This window comes from Lampris incognitus, chromosome 10 (genome assembly GCF_029633865.1).
Source record: "Lampris incognitus isolate fLamInc1 chromosome 10, fLamInc1.hap2, whole genome shotgun sequence".
Lineage (NCBI taxonomy): Eukaryota > Metazoa > Chordata > Actinopteri > Lampriformes > Lampridae > Lampris > Lampris incognitus.
In genome coordinates, this window is record NC_079220.1 from 29,456,552 (window position 1) to 29,464,369 (window position 7,818).

Here is a 7,818-nt window from a genome sequence, read left to right on the forward strand (position 1 = left end):
GTGTTGATTTTAGCGGCCTCATGTGGACAAAATACAGCTGTTGCATAGCAACTAGGTAATGTATCTATTTGTGGCTATGTAAGATAAATAATGGTAATATGACGCTGGTGAAGCAAAGTAAACTTTGTTTTAGTAGTGTTCATACACCTAAGTTACATGTATTTGTTTGTATGTGGCAGGTGAAAACTGACTGAATATGGCCACTGGTGAACAAGCAAGTTTTTACCCAATACCAAAGCGCCCACGGGTGGAGTGCATTATCCACTGTTCTGATGATACAGATAAGCTGGTTTCACTACAAAGTGTTGACTCATGGAGAACTCTGCTCAGGGCAGCTCAGATACGAAATCATGCACCAGTTTTGAAACTGGCAAAAGACATTCCTGAGGGACAGATTCCAGCAATCTACTACCACAGAAAGTGTCGCAGTATCTTCACTATGAAGCAAATTCTTGATGGCCTCCTTGCAAAAGAAAAGAAAAGTTGTGTCTCTGCTGAAGAGAAACAATCTAAGAGAGTAGCTCGACATGCTCCAAGTACATCTAGGACTTATGATGCAGAGTGCATATTTTGTCAGAAAAACAGCAAATATTCCAAGAGACAGAATACGAGAGAAGTACTGGTGCAGTGTCGAGAACTGCGAGCTGATGCAAAGATCAGGAGTGCAGCCACAAAGAAAAGGGACAGCAGAATCCTTGCCATTGTGAGTAGAGACCTTGTAGCAGCTGAAGGGCACTACCACAGGTCATGCTATAGACTTTACACCAAAGAAGAGGTTTCCAAAGGAGAGGTTGCCAGCAATGAAGATGATGATGCTGCAGCCCAGTATGAAGCTGCTGTGAATAAGGCATACAATGAGCTGTTCCTCTTCATCAGGATGGAGCTTTTTTGGCAATCCTCAAGTGATGACAATGACTGATCTCTCTTCCAGACTGGTAGCTTCAATGAACTCCCAAGGCATTGCCCAAGTCAAGGAATCAACCAAGAAGCACATAAGGCGAAACCTGGAGAGTGAGTTTGCTGGAGCCTTGCAGATATTCCCTGATGAGAAAGGAAAATTCCTCCTCTATCCCGATAACTTGTCCATGAGGGAACTTGCCAAAGAAAATCAGTCTCTCAAAAGGGAGCTGCAGACCCTGAAAAGTGTCAGTGCACAAGATGTTATAGCCAAAGCAGCCATCAAATTGAGAGCAGACATTAAAAGTCAAGATGTTCCTCAAACCTGGCCGCCTGAAGTCAAACCAGAAGCAGAATGTCCTACCATTCCAGAGTCGCTCATTATCTTCCTGTACTCTCTACTCACAGGCTCAAATGATCCTGATCGTGCATCCCAGAGAGTGCAGTGCCTTCTGCAGTCATTTGGCCATGACATAGTATATGCAGTGACATGTGGAAATACCAAGCCTTCCAAGCACATTGTTCTGCCATTCAGTGTCAAATCGTTGACAGGAAATGTAGAGTTGATAAACATCCTCAACCGACTTGGTCACAGTGTGTCCTATTCACAGATGGAAGAGATCAACACTGCCCTGTGTCTCCAGAAACTCTCATCATCAGGGAGTGGCATTGCCCTTCCAGCTAACATCCATCCTGGCATATTCACAACTTTAGCCTGGGACAATATCGACCGTCTTGAAGAAACTGTCAGTGGTGAGGGAACATCTCACAGAGTCAATGGGATTGCTGTGCAAGCAAAGCCAGTCAACCCACTTCCTGTCCAACCCATGCCCACTGTTCCCAAAACAAAGAAGAGAAGCATTGATGGACCCCCACCAATGTTACCAACTTACAATGCTGGACAACGGGTAGGGCCACCACAAAGCAAAAAGTCAGATGCCGATACTGCAGCCAATACTAAGCTTGCCAGAGAGAAAAACCTTCTTTGGGTCCTAGCACGCATGTCACAACAAGAAGAACAGTCAGTCAGCAGCTGGACAGGCTTCAACATCCTGACTCGAGGAGAGATGACGGTCATCCCCGACAATATAGGCTATCTGCCTACCATCAATGCTCCAGCGACACAAATGTCTACTGTCAACGAGGTGCTTAACCAGTCACTGAGCATCATGCAGTGCTTAGGCCTGAGGAAGATTGTCTGTGTCTTTGACCAAGCCCTGTATGCGAAGGCTGTCGAGATCACATGGAAACACCATGACAAGTTCCATGATATCATCGTTAGGCTTGGGGTATTCCACACCATCTGCACACTGCTGGCAATAATAGGAAAGCGTTTCCAAGATGCTGGACTCAAAGACCTCTGCATTGAGTCTGGCATGATTGCAGAAGGCTCAATTGCTGGTGTTATGGATGGCCGCAAGTACAACAGGGCAGTGCGACTACACAAGCTCCTGTATGAGGCTCTCATGCGACTGACCTTGAATGGTTTCCTGTCCTGGTTGGAAGAAACTCACAGGAAGGACATGGTTCACCTGAATGAGACACTGAAGACCATTGACAGCCTTGGAAAAGAAGTCTCACAACATGCTTTGAAGGAGGTCCTCGAGAACAGCTCTTGTACACGCATCATGGATCTATTTGAAGTCTACCGTGAGTTCCTTAGAGGTGGAAACGGCAGCCTCTCGAACTTCTGGATGTCCTATTTGGACATGGTTGAAATCTTGTTGGGGCTCATCCGAGCATCCAGAGAGGGAGACTGGGTGCTACACTTGGCTAGCATTCGAGCAATGATCCCATGGTGCTTTGCTTATGACAGGATGAATTATGCACGCTACCTCCCCTACTACTACGCCCAGATGTCTGAGCTGCCCATCACACACCCAGATGTGTACAGAGAATTCATGGAAGGAGGCTTCTCAGTCCAACTGGGCTCCACCAATCCCTTTGGCCGAATCCCTGTTGACCAAGCTATAGAAGAAACGGTGAACAAAGACACCCAAACAGCTGGAGGGACAAAGGGATTCAGCTTGAAGCCAGGAGCTGTGACCAAATATTATCTCACAGCTGAGTATAGAAGCATGTACCTCAGACAGCTGAGAGACCTGACAGGTCAAGGCAGGTGCAAATGGTCTCATCCAGATCTACAGAGTCCAAGGATCAAGAGAGATGAAGCAGATGTCCAGTCTCGCATGGACCTTATGGAGAATAACTGGCTCAATCCTATGTCCCCTGATGAGATTGATTTGGTTAGCCTCTCCACTGGCAACATGGCTCCACCTGATGTGACCATAGATCTCTTGAGAGCTCTTGAGAAAGGAGAAGAGGCCTACCAAGCATTCCAGCAAACAAGGTTAGATGCAGACCCACCACCTGTGAAATTCCACGACAAGATGACCAAGCAAAGTCTGAAAACATTCTCCAATGTCAGCACAAAACAAGCTCATGGAAAGAAAGCACAGGATGTGGTTCTGAAGGCAGATAGAAACCTTTTCAGTCACATGATCCTGGTGGCTGAAAGCAGGAAGGTGAATCTGAAGGATGTCCTTGCCTACCCATTGGGCCCACTACCATGGGCACTGGCAAATGCTGATGGGTCCTTACGAAAAACAAACAAGGCTGCACTTGCCAGAGAGCTTGAAAAGAATGTATCTCCTGCAGAAGACATCCCAATCCCATCTACTTCCATCATTGATGGGATGAGCCTGGTCCAAAAAATGAATGGCAACAACAAAACCTTTGCACAGGTGGCAGAGTCAGCCTTGACCCAGGTCCTCCATGAGGGAGCACAGAGTGGGAGGATTGATGTTGTTTTTGATGTCTATCACCAGACTTCGATCAAAGATGCTGAACGACTGAACCGGGGTGGAGACATCACTCTCCAGTACAAGAATCTTGCAGGGGGACACCACGTCCAGCAGTGGAGAAAATTTCTGTGCAGTTCCTCCAACAAGACCAGTCTCATCAAGTTTCTGGTGGAAGAGTGGAAACTCCCACGATACAGAGCTATGCTGCATGGCAAGGTGTTGTACATGACCTGTGAGGAAACCTGCTACAAGTTGACAGAAGATGGGTGTGAGGAAGCAGCAGAACTGCACTCCACACATGAAGAAGCTGACACCCGTCTGCTCCTGCATGCATTGCATGCAGCAAATGCGGGCTCAAAGTCAGTTATCATCACAGCTGAGGACACTGATGTCATGGTGCTTTGTCTTGGCTTCCAGAAGGACATCACCTGTCCCATCTACCAGAAGTGTGGGACTCAGAACCGCACACGGTTTGTCGACATCACCAAACTGGCAAGTTCACTTGGAGACAGAATCTGTGACAGCCTAATTGGCTTACATGCCTTCACAGGCTGCGACACTGTCAGTGCATTCGCTGGTCGAGGGAAGCTGAATGCCCTGAAGATAGTGAGAAAGCACACTTCCTGCCAAGAGACTTTTAGTCAACTGGGACAGACATGGAATGTGAGTGATGAGCTGTTCCAGAAAATTGAGCAGTTCACCTGTCGGATGTATGTTGCTAATAGCAGCACTGCTGAGGTGAACAAACTGCGTTACCAGCTCTTCTGCACCAAAAGGGGAGAGGTTGAGTCCAGCCAGCTGCCACCATGTAGAGACTGTCTCTTTATGCATGTTCAACGAGCCAACTATCAGGCAGCAATATGGAAGTGCTGTCTGCAGGCTAACCCTGTGGTGCCAAGCCCTACTGAGTATGGATGGACAGACGATGAAGGCAAGCTGGCCATTTACTGGATGCGCTCCCCACCTGCACCAGATGTGGTCTTGGAAATGCTAACATGCAAGTGTGTGCATTCATGCAAAATGCCAAGCTGCATGTGCCTGTCAAATGGACTTCCATGCACAGACATGTGCAGGTTACAGACCTGCAGTAACCAAAAACAGCAGGATGGTCCAGAACTGGACTTTGAACTTGGGGAGTCAGATGATGAGAGAAACGAGCAGTTTGATGAATGACAGTGTGATGATTCTGATGGTATTACTGTGGTAGTAGTCTATTGATGCACAGGATGTTGATTCTGGACTTGGTTACCCAGAGCTTGATAACAATAATGTAACCATATTCACATATACCCATTACCCTACCCATTACCATTACATATACCCACTAATGATATGGGATTACATGTATCATTGACTAAGTATATGTAAATGTCAATGTTGTTTAAAATATTAAAATAGTTCATTACCTCACTATGGTATTCCTTTTTATCATGTATTTTGATTGTGTATTTAAACAAATGTATAGAGACCAGTTTGTGACCTAACTGGCTTTGGTCTAGTTCTCATTTAAGGCTCACAATCACCTCACACAATGAAATAGTATGGGTATATTATACATTTCCTGAATCTTTACAGTCCTGTGAGTATTCCAGTTTTTGTGTTTTGTGTCCCTGATATTCCTAGATGCCACAGGGCTAAAAGAAAGTATATAGTTTAGGCGAAAATTGCAGAAAGATGTGTGTTATTGACGGGTTGAAGAGCTCAAGTGACCTCTATATTTGTGAGAAATATCCACAACAGGGCTTGAATGAAAGCTAAGAAGGTCCCCTTTAAAATGATACCAAAGACAATATTATAGAACATTGAAAAATGTCCTGACCATGAGGCTAAACCAGGATATGCACCAGCGTCTAAAATGCAATTTAGTTTAGCGGGTGGTTAACTTCATGAGCTGATAACTGTGATACAGCTGCCACTCAGGAATGGTTATCATACCAAAATATCATCTACAGACATGGATCCTTTCAAAAATTATAAGTAAGTTTTGCCACCTTGAGTGTACCGAAATATCGTCTGGCCCATGGACTATTTTAGGAGAATTAGAATTCCAGAAGGAATAGCATCCATGACCGTGGCAAAATCCTTTGGGGTAACAGGAATGCCAAAGGTATTAAGGAATTCAGAGTAGTTCAACAGCAGACATTAGTATTAATTAATTGATTGGGTTGCCAGAATCATATTACTGTCAAACCAGTTTTGATAGAATAGGGATCTACTTTTGAACATAATATGCTATTATTCCAAATGAAACAATTATGGGGGGGGGGGGTTATGCTTATAAATTAAAGACCATGCTAGAAGCATTTGTCTGTGAAATTTGGATACATTTAAGGGAAGTTTCTCTATATTATAATCACACAAAAGTACAAATTCAAGGCCTCCAATCTCATAATAAGGTATAAAGTAGATGTAGGGTTGTTTAGAAATTGCGTTATCCAGGTATTATCAAGAGTAATGAAATCCAGAAAATTGAGCCCACCGGAGTCATAGGTATTCAAAATAATTTTGTTTTTTTTACATAATGAGTCTTGTTTTTCCATATAAAATTGAAGAGTAATTTATCAGTTGTATTACATATCTGCTTATTGACAAATAAAGAGATTGCTGCATATGTGAGACAGGATAACCTTTCTGCCTTCGTCAGTAACACTCGCCCTTTTAAGAATAAATCTCATTGGTTAAGCTTTTTTCTCATTTTATCAATTAACAAGCTAACGTTTTCAGAACACCTTGCTTCTTCATTTTTCATGATGGTACTCCCCAAATAAGTAATCTTTTTCTTTAATTGGTATTGTAGAGATATGGTGGTATGTTACATTCTTTAAGAGAGAAATCTCACTCTTGTTCAAATTCAGACAAAGTCCAGATGCTGCAGAGAATGATTCTATTGTTATAGTATTTGTTTTATAGTATTAAGTGTAAATAACCTTTAAGTGAGTTATTTTATTATTTTTGATAAGTGCTCTTTTTTTGCGCTCATGCATAGCGTCTTATTTCTTAAAATTCGCTTTTATTTTGAAGTTCGATTATACTGCCAGGTGCGCATGCGCAGTTGTGTGTAACCGGAGTGAGGAGAATAAAAGCAAACAGGAAGTGGATAAACGCGGGTAAAGGTCTTCAAATGCCGGCTGACGAAAATAATCCCCGTCAAAGTGTTGGAAGTTTCGCGAAGGAGTCTATTTAGTATTGTCCCGCACCTGGCTGGTAGGGGCACAAGGTTAGTGGATTTGTGTTTGAGTTTGGCTGTTTTGAGCGAAGTATGTGTTTCGTACTGTAGCGAATTCAGGGGACAACGCAACCACAGGAACTGCCGCGGCCGGGAAGCGAACCCGTATCGTCCGCACCGCAGGAGACATCGCTAACCGCTCGACTAAAGGTTCAGAATCGCCAGCTTGCGGCCAGCGTGTCTTCCTATCCATGCACGTTACAGTACTTTGAACTGCGATACCGATAAATTGTTTTCTGTGTTCAGCTTTTCCGGCCCTGTTAAAAACAAATAGCACTGTAGTTTAATTTGAATTAATGTTCTAAACAATTTAGCGAACTCATTGTGTTTGACCATAATTTATAACAGCGGTCGGGAACCTATGGCTCGCGAGCCATATATGGCTCTTCCGGTGACGGCATATGGCTCCCAGACAATTTTGAGTTGGAAAAAAAAATCAGTTTGGAACTGATTTTAAAATACTTGTGATATTTCTTAATAATACTGTGTCATTTTAAAGTAAACAGAAATTAGTTTTGAAGATAAATTTCACGGGTCACGGGTCACCCGTGGGTCGGGTCGGGAACCAATGGCTCGCGAGCATGTCCGGGTCATTGTAAAGGTGAAGAAATCAATTTTATCAGATAGCCAACTAGTTTATCCGCTTCAACCCTTGTAACGGAAAAGATGGCGAAAAGAAAAAAGACGATGATTACCGTGCATTCCAGGCTGCGTGGACAGAGGAATTTGCATTTGCGGAGAGAGCAGGATCTGCGGTATGTCTAATATGCAATGATAAAATTGCATCGATGAAACGGTCAAATATAAAGCGGCACTTCGATACACACCATGCTTCATTTGCATCGAAATCTCCAGCGGGGGACAGCAGGAAAAGGGCATGTGAGGAGCTAC